This window comes from Lynx rufus, unplaced genomic scaffold (assembly GCF_022079265.1).
Source record: "Lynx rufus isolate CCGP_SWC_20201006 ecotype Redwood Valley unplaced genomic scaffold, mLynRuf1.p SCAF_4, whole genome shotgun sequence".
Classification (NCBI taxonomy): domain Eukaryota; kingdom Metazoa; phylum Chordata; class Mammalia; order Carnivora; family Felidae; genus Lynx; species Lynx rufus.
In genome coordinates this window covers 32563609-32577031 of record NW_025814856.1, presented here as the reverse complement: position 1 = coordinate 32577031, position 13423 = coordinate 32563609, and the positions used below count along the sequence as shown (strand labels likewise).

The 13423-nt window shown below is 43.3% G+C and overlaps 1 protein-coding gene and 1 non-coding gene across 6 annotated transcripts in view; both read left to right on the top strand.

Annotated features, from left to right (window-relative positions):
* Nucleotides 1–13423, top strand: part of MAGI1 (membrane associated guanylate kinase, WW and PDZ domain containing 1) — a 632775-nt gene that overhangs the window by 344285 nt on the left and 275067 nt on the right. The window lies entirely within an intron of this gene.
* Nucleotides 4184–4256, top strand: TRNAK-CUU (transfer RNA lysine (anticodon CUU)). Its single transcript has one exon. It is a non-coding gene; the product is annotated as a tRNA-Lys (tRNA).

Sequence of the window (13423 nt, the reverse complement as noted above, 5' to 3'; positions counted from 1 at the left end):
GTGTTTCATTCCTTACTTCCCTTCAGGGCTTCTCAGAGCTTTTATTACAGTACTAGGTGATTGAGTGTCTACAGGGTTTTATCTAGCATTATCCAGACTCACCTGCCATAGAAATCTTTTTTTTTTTTTTTTTAAGCATTTTATGTGACTCGTGTTCAGCAGAGCAGCTCCTGGGGACTCCTCTGTTGGAGATACACATTGTTGGACATTTGGGGATGACCCTAAGATCCAACCTGGAGTCAGGTGTTCTCTTAAGAGATTCCATTTCCAACTCACCATTCGTAGTCATGTGAATCTCTCTGATTATCTTTCAATGCTAAAAATTGTTCCAGTTACTTAATGTTAAAACATCGCTCCGGTTACTGATGGAGCCGTCTGTGGTTGACACACATACACCGATGGCAAGTTTTAAGGAGGTGGGAAATTAAAATTGGCTGACAGTGACAGAGTGTCAGTGACAAACTCCTGCTCTGTATTGACCACACGAGTCACTGTCACTATAGTTAGTATAGAATGGCTTGTGCCTCAGCAGCTAGACTTCTGGCTGGAATTTGGTAAGATTACTTTCTTTTTTTTTTTTTTAAGTAGGCTCTATGCCCAGCGTGGAGCCCAGTGCGGGCTTGAACTCACCACCCTGAGATCAAGACCTGAGCTGAGATCAAGAGCTGGACGCTTAACTGATTGAGCCACCCATGCACCCCTGAGGTTACTTTTTGAATCACCGTATGAAAGGTGCTTGAGAAATTTTCTTCCTAGCGGCTTAGGAAAATTGTTGTCCGTAAGCAAAAATATAAGCCAAATCACTTGTGCCCTGTGTGACCGTGGGCCCCTCTCCATGCCATACCAATCAAATTTGAGGTGTGACTTTTATTTTTTTTTTTGGGACAGAGAGAGACAGAGCATGAACAGGGGAGGGGCAGAGAGAGAGGGAGACACAGAATCGGAAACAGGCTCCAGGCTCTGAGCTATCAGCCCAGAGCCCGACGCGGGGCTCGAACTCACGGACCGCGAGATCGTGACCTGGCTGAAGTCGGACGCTTAACCGACTGCGCCACCCAGGCGCCCCTGAGGTGTGACTTTTGGCACTTTATGGAATGGCCACATGTACATCTGGATGAATTTCCCTTTCGTGTTTCTGGATGTACCTTCCTGTTGGTTTATTTACATGGATGTGTTGGCCAATAGCACTTTTTTTTTTTTTTTACATTTTTGTTTAAATGTTTAGTTATTTTTGAGAGAGAGAGCAGGGAAAGAGGCAGAGAGAGAGGAGAGAGAATCCCACACAGGCTCTATATAGTCAACACCAGGCCTGATGAAGGGCTCAGCCTCACGAACCGTGAGATCATGATCTGAACCAAAATCAAGAGTTGGTCACTCAACTGACTGAGCCACCCAGATGCCCAGCCAATAGCATGCCTGAATGAAGCTTCTCTTTCATGTGTTTTCTCTGAAAGGAAAACACAACCTTCTTTTTCTTTCTTTCTTTCTCTCTTTCTTTCTTTCTTTCTTTCTTTCTTTCTTCCTCTTGCTTTCTTTTTTTTCTTTCATTTATTTGAGAGAGAGAGAGAGAGAGAGAGAGAGAGAGAGAGATTGAGTGCACAAGTGGGGAAAAAGCAGAGAGAATCCCAAGCAGGCACTGCATGAACCTGATATGGGGTTTGATCCCACATTTCCTGAGATCATGACCTGAGCTGGATCAAGAGTTGGACCGTCAGTTGACTGAGCCACCCAGGCACCCTGAAACGCAGCCTTCTTGCACTGAAGAATGATAACACGTTAGCACTTGATAGCCATTTAAAATAGAGACATCACTTGGGGCGCTTGAGTAACTCAGTCAGCTGAGTGTCAGACTCTTGATTTTGGGTCAGGTCAGGATGCCAGGGTTGTGGGGTCAAGCCCCGTGTTGGGCTCTGCACTGAGCTTGGAGCCTGCTTAAGATTCTCTCTCTCCCTCTCTCTCTGTCTCTCTCTGTCCCTCTCTCTGCCCCCTCCCTTGCTTGTGTGTGCTCTCTCTTTCTCTAAATCAAATAAATTAAAAAAAAAATAAAATAGAAAAATCACCCCCAAACACAAAAATGTGAAAACATGTCATTAAATAGGTCGTGAAAAGGACATTGCCTACATACCTCGAGAGTGGAGCAAGAGCAGAGCATCACCGTATTTGATCCTAGTTGGTAACATGCATGTTGGGCGACCACAGTATCTCATCAGTCTATGCATGTCTGCAAATGACAGCAGAAGTGTGACAAGTGTTGATTTGGGGGTTACGAGTACATTTGGGGGGGTGAGTTCACAAATGCTTACTCCATGAATAATTGGGATCGGCTGTATTTTCACATGTGAAAACTAGATTGGGGAACCACTGTGGTGTGGTCAAATTGAAATCCCTCTTCCCGTTAAGAATAGCGTGACCTTCGATCTCGCGGTCCGTGAGTTCGAGCCCCGCGTCAGGCTCTGGGCTGATGGCTCAGAGCCTGGAGCCTGTTTCCAATTCTGTGTCTCCCTCTCTCTCTGCCCCTCCCCCGTTCATGCTCTGTCTCTCTCTGTCCCAAAAATAAATAAAAACGTTGGAAAAAAAATTAAAAAAAAAAAGAATAGCGTGACCTTGGGCAAGTTATTTACTATGTCTTAGTCTCAATTTTTTGTATCTGTAAAATGTGGCAATATTAAGTATTACCTCATAGGACTGTAATAGGCATTAAATGACATAACCATCTTACAATAATAATTTCCGTACTCAGTAAATGTTACCTTTTATGTTCTTGGTAGTGGTAATGATATGAGGCTTGGAGACACTGATCCTGAGGACAAGTGTCTACTAGGGCTACTTTATCCAAATGGCTTAATTTTTCTGGATCTCTCTTTTCTCTTCCATGCCTTGCAAAATGTAATAATTCCTCGGCAGAGCTATTGTGAACTGACATCCCATAGGACACGATTTGGTCAGTTCTGGTGGGACAGTTCTGATGGGAACCGTTGCAATGTCATGGAGAAGGATGATTGCGGTTTACCATTTTCCTATCAATCATCAGTATCACTTAGTTGGAATTTATGTTTTGTCAGGGACATTATTTTTCTATGAGGGTTTAACACTTTTGGTGTAAAGCCCCTACTGCAGCCCTTGGCATATTATAGTTCTTGTTCACTGTAATTCTCATGCTTCACTTTGGGCCTGTGGTTCACAGTGGAAGGGATTTTGCTCCTCAAGGGGCATCTGGCAATGTCAGGAGGGCTGTTGTGGTTTGCACAACTGGGGAGGCTCTTACTTGGGTCAAGTGGACAGAGGCCAGGAATGCTGCGGAGTGTACTACCCAGCATAGAACAGGACGACCGCCTGTGACAAAGAACTGTCCAGATCAAAATGGCAGCCGTGCCAGAGTGAAAAACCCTGCACTGAACTGAAAGCTCCCTAAGGACCAGCACCTGAGCCCTGGCAGAGGAATGGATACCTGCTTGGCCCACGGTAGATACCTCCTGAACGAAAGAATCTCCACACGTGTCCAGCCTTTTGCTTGGCATGTCAGCACATGGGCTTCGTGTTCTCGACATCTTCAGACTTCGTCTTTATCTCTTCCCTTCTGATTGTGTTTCAAAAATTTCAGTTTTGCTGTATTTCAGACATAAGGAGAAAGAAATTGCCAGTAAATCATATACACGGTGTTCAAAGTAGGGTCTAGGGACTGGTGCCAGTCTCCAAACTGTTAGGAGTCCGGAAGGAGGCCAGGAGAGAAAGTGGGAGTAAGAGTTGAGACATTTTGGTAGCAAATGCCCGATGCTGCGGTCTTTCTGTTGTCTCTATGAAAGTGTCCGTGTGTAGCACTGTGGAAATTGAAGACCCTCATCCTTCACGTCCAGTATTTTGAGAAGCACAGATAACGGGCGCTGAGACTCTCACTTCTGGATTTCACAGATGTTGACGTGGTGCTAACTTAAATTCATATTCATACCTCTGTCTCCATCTCATTCTGTCCCCTTTGTTTCTTTTTTAAAGAAACACAACATCTTAGATACGTGCTTGGCACAGGTAGGTGCCCCTTGGAACAGGTTCTTCCGGAACTCTGCCCTGCACCCCACGTCACTGCTCTGCTGTACATCCTCTGCCCTCAGCTGACAGGGAATTTCAGGAAGTGGACAGAAGCAACTGCTAGAAAAAACAGCAAACAAAACATACCTACCATCGGGGCGCCTGGCTGGCTCAGTTGGTAGAGCATATGACTCTTGATTTTGGGGTTGTGAGTTTGAGCCTCACGTTGGGCATGGAGTTTACTTAAAAAAAAAAAAACCTGGGGCGCCTGGGTGGCTTGGTCGGTTAAGCGTCCGACTTCGGCTCAGGTCATGATCTCACGGTCCGTGAGTTCGAGCCCCGCGTCGGGCTCTGTGCTGACCGCTCAGAGCCTGGAGCCTGTTTCAGATTCTGTGTCTCCCTCTCTCTCTCTGCCCCTCCCCTGTTCATGCTCTGTCTCTCTCTGTCTCAAAAATAAATAAACGTTAAAAAAAAAACAAAACTTACCATACTGACTTCTCAAACTCCTGCTTAGATCAGGAATTGGTACACTACCTGTTTAAGTAAACTTTTACTGGAATACATCCATGCCTGTTCATCTACACATTGCCCGTGACTGCTTTCATGCTGAACCCCTGAGTTGCTACAGAGTCCGTATAGTCTGCAAAGCCTGAAATAATTACAGTCCGGCCTTTTACAGAAAGTGTTTGTTGATCCTTAATTTAGATGAGTACTTTTTCATGAAAAACCAGGCCGGGCTGCCCATTTTCATGTCAGATGTATACAATTTGGCTTCTTCATGGATTGGTAGAGAGGGAGGGGATTGATTTTTTTTTTTTTCTCGCTCTCGTTTAATTCACCTTTTGGTTTGTTCTGATTGAGATTGTATCCTGACTTTGATTGTAGAGTTCTTGGTAGTTTCTGTTTTTTCGGGTTGTCAGCGGCCTGCTTTCTTGGTGAGAGTGATAAAGAAATACCAAGATGATTGTTGGAATGGTGATAACAGGTTAACAATTACTGGTGCCAAGTGCCAGACTATAAACTTTATACACTTCGTGTCACAGTGAACCTGTGATTCCCCATTTTCAGATGAGGAAACTGAGGCCCACGGATGAGAATCAGCTTGCCTAAAATCTCCCAGATGAGAGCGAGCAGGGGAGGGATTCCAACTCAAATGCCTTCTGGGTTTTTTTTTGAAAAAAATTTTTTTAAGGTTTATTTATTTTGAGAGAGACAGAGACACCACAAATGGGGGAGGGGCAGAGAGCAAGGGAGAGAGAATCCCAAAGCAGGCTCTGCACTGCCTGCACAGACCTGTTGCGGGGCTCGAACTCATGAATCTGCAAGATCATGACCTGAGCTGAAACCAAGAGTCGGACGCCCATCCGACTGAGCCCTTCAGCCCAGGTGCCCTTCACCTCAAATGCCTTGTCCTGGGCCCAGTTGTAAACCTCATGGAACAGGGCCTATTGGTTATTGATGTCTTGTTGTGGTTTGTGTTGTGCCACATATTTTAGGATGTTAATTTTCAAGCTTTTTCCTGGAAAAAAAACCATGATGTCATTTTAAATGGCTGTTTTCCATGGATTTGTCCTTGCTTAAAAATGAAAATGACTTGTGTGTTTAATAAGATGCCACTTCTACAACAACATACGGAATTCATTTCGTTGACAGGAGATCACTTATTCTGTAATTTACATATGATAATGGAGGTGTTGTTTGACATTTGCTTTGCTTTCCCACTCATTCTAGATTCCAGACTGGGGTTGGGGAAGGAGGGATTTACCCCCTGGGGGGAGATATATACCCACAATCAATCTGGTTGCAAACCATCCTGTGAGCAAATGTGCATGAGGGCATGCATTTGGGCTTTTCAATTTGTTTTTTGTTTTTTTGTTTGTTTTTTTTTTTTACTTTCTAGAGCTCTAAAATACTGTCAGGAAAGATGATTCTGTGTCCTGAAGGGTGCCTAATTTACTTCAGAAAATGAGTATTCATGCTGGAATCCTGGGGTGTAGTTTAGTGTTCTGTTTGAAGTGCCTACGAGGTGCCAGTTTGATGAGTGTATTTTTGTTTGAACTTGGTGCTTTTCTCCCTCCCAATCTTATTCCCAGAATTAAATTCTAGTAATAATTGGTCCTTTGGCATCGTATGGATGATTCCACCGTGTGGTAATAGCTTATTATGGAAGACGAGACATTGTGGCCTCCCACGGAGATGATGTTCCCTGTTCATCTTGTTTCATTATAGCAAAATTTGTTTAATCTGAAAGTGAAAAGGATCATTAGAAGACAGATGTCAGAAAACTTTCTGACACTCCAGCTTTCTGTGAGTTTAAGCATGGCTTGAAGTAATCATAGGATAAGAGTAGAAATCTGGCCCATTTTCCCCTAATGAGATCTAGAAACTTTTCCAAAAGACAGTAATGGTCTTTGTTCCCAGTGAATGTGTTGAGATCCGAACTGTCAGGGGACAGTCACTTTGTATAGCCAACCCCTCCCCAGAAGGTTAGTAAATATGGGTGTTTGAGTATTTATCCTCACCTTGTCTAAGTTTTCTAGGGACTTTCCTGTGCGCCTAGACTAAGCCAAGTCTCCCGAGTATCTTGTACTTGACTTGTGCTATACCCATCACAGTTTTGAATACTTGTATAATTGTACATTTAATGTCTGTTCCCACTGCTTGACCGTGAACTCGGAGCGAGCAAAGCCCTTATTCCACATCTTCCCCTTCATGGCATTAGTATTCTACAGAGTGGGTATCATGGGGCGGTCACTTAGTGACTATTTGTGGAATGAATGAATAAAATCAGTGATGTCTTACGTCACCAAAAATACTGATTTCCCTTGGAGGTTGAAACTATGCCTTGTCATCCTTGTGTTTACCCCACAACATAGCATAGAGGAGTCATTTTGTAAGTACCAGTTACATTGGAGAGCTGAGTGATTTCTGCGTGGCCAGCTTATAATTTGTGTCTTTTCAGTACTGTTGTGGCAGGCTCTTCACCTCAGGCGGCATCCCGCATGCGGAGAGAGAGCAGCCAGACTCTGGGAACCGGCTTCCTTCACCATCTACCCATTTGTAGGTTTGGGGATGAGGAATGTGGAACTTGGGGCTGGCGTCTCTTACGACACAGGGAGTGGTTCGGTGCCATTTTTCTCCAGAAGCTGAATGGAAGGCTCTGGGATAATTAATGGTACATCATAGCCTTGTGGTCATAAGCATGGCCTTGGGAGTCCGGCGGACTCTGTAATTCCTATCTGGGTAACGTCGGGCAAGTTATTTAATCTAGCTGAGCCTCCTTTTCCTGTTCTACAAAATAGGGATAAAAATAGGACCTACCTGTGGCTATTGGGATTAGGTGAATACAAAAGGCTGGCATGAAACACATAGAAAGGGAGCAGCTATCATTAATCCTTAAAGAAGGAGGCGTGATTGTAAGTTCTGGTTGATTCCTAGTATTTATTTTATCTTCATCCTGATGGAGTTCTATCAAAGCACAGGGCAAGAAAGCCCTCAGATTCAGACCCAGCACATTTTTATGCTTTGTAGGTATTTTATTTGGTTTTGGCTTTGGACAGAAACTTTTCCTCTGAAGTAGGCAGGCACAAAGTAGCTTGTGAGCTGATTAAAAATAAATCTAAGGGGCGCCTGGGTGGCGCAGTCGGTTAAGCGTCCGACTTCAGCCAGGTCACGATCTCGCGGTCTGTGAGTTCGAGCCCCGCGTTGGGCTCTGGGCTGATGGCTCAGAGCCCGGAGCCTGCTTCTGATTCTGTGTCTCCCTCTCTCTCTGCCCCTCCCCTGTTCATGCTCTGTCTCTCTCTGTCTCAAAAATAAATAAACGTTAAAAAAAAAAAAAATTAAAAAAAAAATAAATAAATCTAAGTTGGATTTTTAAAGAACAGAGAGAGACACTGTTAGAGGACTTGTGTCCTATAACTTTTCTACTTAAAGTGTAGTCCATGGACCACTACCATTGGCATCACTTGGGAGCTTGTTAGAAATGCAGAATTTGGGGCGCCTGAGTGGCTCGTCGGTTGAGCGTCCGACTTCGGCTCAGGTCATGATCTCACAGTCTGTGGGTTCGAGCCCCGCATCGGGCTCTGTGCTGACAGCTCAGAGCCTGGAGCCTGCTTCCGATTCTGTGTCTCCCTCTCTCTCTGGCCCTCCCCTGCTCATGTTCTGTCTTTCTCTGTCGCAAAAATAAATAAAAACATTAAAAAAAAAAAAAGAAATGCAGAATTTTAGCCAGTCTTAGGGAACTAGAATCAGCATTTTCACCAAATCCTTAGGCGACTGAGAGGCACATTAATATTTGAGAAGAGTTGCCCCCACAGAATTCATTTTTTTAAGGCTTTGATTTGGTTTCTAGCAACGTGGAATCTTGCTGCATATAGGCGCTATTAGAGGAGAGAGCAGGTAAAAATCTTTTAAAAATTCAGCCTGAGGCCAAACCATCATCAAATACAGAACAATGTACATCTTTTAAGCAATTGCCAGTCCCAAATCTTAGGCATATAAAATGTTATGAAATCTAAAAGAGGCTAATAGAGTTAAGGTCACCACCAAAGGTCAAAAGACACTGGAACCTTCTAGTGCCAACTTCTTCTTCCAGGGGGAGAAAATGAAGAGGGGCTATCTAACAGAAGATGGGAATAAGTGAAAGAATATGTATTGTGTTTACTACTCCAGACACAGTATGCGTCTGGAAGTACCAAACACGAGGCACAGTGTGATGACCGTGGAGCCAAGGATAATGATACCAATAGGTTGTATTTATGGAATACCGGCTGAGTATTGGGCTACGAACTTGATAAGCATCCCTGCCTTCAAACCCCACAGCATCCCTAGGAGATAAATACTGTTGGCATCACCAATTTTACGAGAAGGAAACCAAGGCAGAGACAGGCTAAGTATCTTGCCCAAGGTGTACCGTAAGTATGCAGCTGGATTCACACGCTAGAGCCTGTGTGGATACTGCCTCCCAGAGAGAACACATAGAAACGATGCCTTCGGATTAAGAACAGTGAGGGAAAATGCCCTCGGTTGTGTGTATCCACAAGCTGGCAATGTGGAAAGCTGCATGCAACTAATTATTTAAAGGGTGAGTTGCATTTATTCCCCAAATCAACAACTTTGTTAAAGGGAACACTAAGTGGAATCCCTAGCAATTGGGGAATGACAGTGCAGTGAAATCTACCCTGTTCAACAGCCTGGCTGAACTTTGGTTTCTCTGGAAAATCTCTATTTTAGCTACATGCTGAGAAGATGTGTATTGTTCTGTACGTAATGATGGCTTGGCATATAGAATTGACTCCGTTGGATCTGGGATACACTTTTCGTACTGACACCAGGATTTCACCTAGTTTCCCATATGAAGCCTCTGGGAGGCCAACTGGAAGACACAAACAGGACAGACCCTTGTCCTTTCAGTATCACATGCAGGTGTAAGGGACCATAAATGCATCAAGGCCAATGGGCTTTGAGATGGATGCAGTTTCCTAATTTTTGATTAAGAAATGTTATCAGTGTATGGCCTGGAGTTTCCTTGCTGATATTGACTTTTTTTTTTTTAATTTAGTACTTCTGAAACTTCATTTCTCTTTCCCTGATGCGTTCTTGATGACATGAGAGGATTGTGTTTTTATTACAGAACTGAAATCTGGAAAGAAAACAAGGGACTACACTTACTGTGGTGAGCACAACGTAATGTATAGGACAATCTGGAATGGTTTGAGAGGAGACCCACATCGTTAGGCCTAGACAGCTTTCATGTCTTTGACACAAGAGCGTTCTGGGTTGAACTCAAGGTAGAACCAAGCTTTGAGAAGAAACTCAGAAACAAAATCAAAAACAAAAATACAAAGTAGGAAGATTATTTCTTTGTTAAATGAGAGGGCTTTTCTCAGAGAATGCCGAAGAGCCAGACCCTGGAATTCAGCTGCCTGTGTTCCAGTCCCATATCTGCCTCCTACTAAGCTGTGTGAACTCGGACAAATTTTTCAACTTGTCTTGCATCGTTTTCTCATTGCTAGACCAGAGATAATGATAGTTCCCATTTCAAAGAGTGGTGAGGATTGAAGTAAATAATGTGTGCCAACGCTTAGCACAGTCCCATAATACATTATGGTCATCGTGTGATAGATGACGACAAGTCAGACTTCTCCTCCACATGTCCGAGTGAGCAAAGTGGAAAAACTCTTTGAATTAATAAATGTGCGTGAATTCCATTGTGCCCTCAGTGGAAGGAGCAACAGAAAAGCTCTGTTTTCTTATCTGTTTTTCTGGAGTTTGACCCGGTTCTGTTTGAGAAGTCACAGTTGATAGTGTATGGAATAATCTGCATCACACTTCATGTGGCTGAATGTAGATTTTGTGTCCTTTTAACCAGTGCGTTGGTTTTTGTGTTTTTTAAGACTTTTCTGGGTTCTCAGTGAAGTGTTTTCTGGTGCTGTCTGGGACTGCAGGTGGTGAGATACTGTCTTCCCCTCTCTCCTCCCAGTCACCCTGCTAGAGTGCCAGGGCATTGACTGAGACCGCCTGCACCCTCCTCCCCACCAATTTACCTTCACACTGGTGGAAATGCATTGTGGGTAATGGGGGGGGTGCTCACAAAGGCCACTGTGATGATTGCATCTGGACTTGCTTTTCCAAAGCAGCAGACGATTTTCATCTTAGGAAATTGATACGGAAGAAATAGCAAGAGGCATTATCATGTTTAATTTTAAATTATTTGACAATCGTAAACTGCATGTCATTGCTGCATGTGCAATCTATGCTTAGGATTTTACGTTTCTGAAACAACTGTGCATTGAAGTCAGTGTAGCTTTTATTCTTGTACTTGAGGTCCAACGCTCAGCAATTTGGGAATAGAAATGCAAAAGGCAGGAGACAGAGTGGTCCACGTTCCCCACATAGATGTTTACCTCATGCCCTGACCAAGATTTGTACTGTGGCTTTTGGGTAAGTAGAGGTAAGAGTAGATAAAATTTGACAATTTGGTATCCCACCGTGCCTGTAATGAAAAAGACACTCTTCAGTGCATGAAATAGACAGTCACGACTCATGTTTTACTAGTACACCAAAATGAATTCAATAGCGTGTGTTGAATGAAGCTGTGAATTTGAAGCTTTTAATATTCATGGCACCTTTGATTTGAAAGTGGCAGGGAAATCTTTTCACTGAATATTATGTGCTGGCCATGCTTCAGAATTGTTCTTCTCCCTTTGTTTACATTCAAGATGGGTCAACACTCGACAGAGCTCTCTATGCCTTTACTACATATGCTAACATTCTACTGCAACCATTTAGGGATTTTACTGGAAATTTCTGTGCCCTCAGTTTTGTGTTACAAACCTTAGAGATGATTGATTTGGGGCGATAACTTGTGAAGGGACCAAATGACAACAGTTTCTATTCTGTGCTCCGTTATCTGTGCACAAAGATCTGTAGCTTTAGAGGAATAAGGGCAAGTGATAAATAAATCTTTCCATTCTAAAACAATTTAATACTACCTTTGCCATCTGTTCTATATCTAGGGAGATATATATATATATATATATATATATATATATATATATATATAATTTTTTAAGGAAGTACCTTTTTAGAGTTTTTATTTATCTTTCTTCTTCCATTATTGGTAGCAGAAACCACAGGAAAGTATTGAGAACCAAAGTAATCATTTCTAATCTCGCCATGCAGACATATTCCTGTTAACATGTGGCTATATTTCTTTCTAGTTCATCTGCCTTGCCTATAATTATGGGTAACAACCCCTCCCCACCCCTGCCACCCCCTTGGAAATATAATGCATATGTGTATGTATATTTTGAACCTAGCTGGAATTATGTTTTACATACTGGAGTCATGCTGTAAATAAAGTAACTTCCCCAGTCTCTACTCCTGCCAAATTTAATTTTTATTTTCTATTTTTAAAATTCTTTTTAATGTTTATTTATTTTTGAGAGAGCATGAGTAGGGGAGGGCAGAAAGAAAGGGAGACACAGAATCTGAAGCAAGCTCCAGGCTCTGAACTGTCAGAACTGAGGAACCATGAGATCATGACCTGAGCCCAAGTTGGAAGCTTAACAAATTGAGCCACCCAGGCACCCCTACTCCTGCCAGATTTAAACCAGCCTTGGCCTAGCTCCCTCTCACTGTTTGAAAGAGTGGAAAGGCACATAGAAATTCAAAGAGAAACTAGAGAGGTTGATACTTGACCTTTGGACTTGCAAAGTCCTGGCCGTTTAGAGGGAATTTTAGATACAATTTGGAGTATCAATGGTTTGGGCCCCTTAAACTGTTTTAGTACTAAACCCTGTATCAGGTATGTTTCCATTGCACACGACGTCTTTTTATGTGTCCCTCCCTTTTCCCTCACCTAATGTTAGATCATGGTCCACATAACACTGAGACTTGAAAGTGTTTGGATTTCATTTGAACACATTAGGAAACCCATGAAGGAATACAAGCTAGAGAAGGGCAATTAGACTTGTGGTTTTGAATGATTGCTTCATGTCCCATGGAAGAGGCCAAAACTAGAAGCTAGGTGGCTGGCTAGAAGGCTTTTGCAATAGTCCAGCAAGGAGAGGTGTGGTGGGGAAAAGCAGGCCTGTTTCAGAGACACATGCAGGAGGTGGAATTGATTGGTGCGAAGGGGGGGGTGGGGGTGTGGAAGACGGAGAGGGTCAAAGATGACTTTGAGGTACAAGAAGGTGCTCTGTGTTCGTCTCCAAGTTGTGACTTTAATGCAGATTTCCATTGGGAAAAGAAATGAATAAAATAAAATAATGACATCTAGGGTTGTTGACCCCCACGGAGGTACATTGAAAACCCTGGCGACTTTTGGATGCTCGCTGGATCAGTTAGCTCCCCTGGTAGAATTGTACACCCATTTCCTCAACTCCAGCAATTTAGATCAATAGGGGCTCATATTTTTTATGGTTACTCAGGCCCAGGCTACAGTCTGCTTGCCGCATTTGTGGGCATAGTTATGCTTAGTTATGCTTCCTAGTAACTCTGGTCATTGGCTTCAGGCTTCACAATTATGCCTTCAGTCTCTAAAACGCTAGTGACCAGTTGCCACTATTATTTCATTCCCTCTAAAGCTGAGGGCTCTTCATGCATGGCCTTGTATGGAATATACTAATGTGTCGATGATTCCTAAAATGAAATCACAAGAAGCAGAATGGTGACAGTCATTGTCTTGGGCTGGCAAGCCACAGAGCCGAAAGGACAGTTCAGCCACTGTCAGGACTCAACTCGGCTGCTGATTGCTTAAGTTAAAGCCAAAGGGTTTCTCAGCTGAGGACACTTTATTCCCCAGGTGATGTGTGACAATGTCTGGAGTTGTTTTTAGTTTTCACAACTCGTATGAAAGGAGTATTGACATCTGGCTTCTAGTGGATAGAGATTAGGG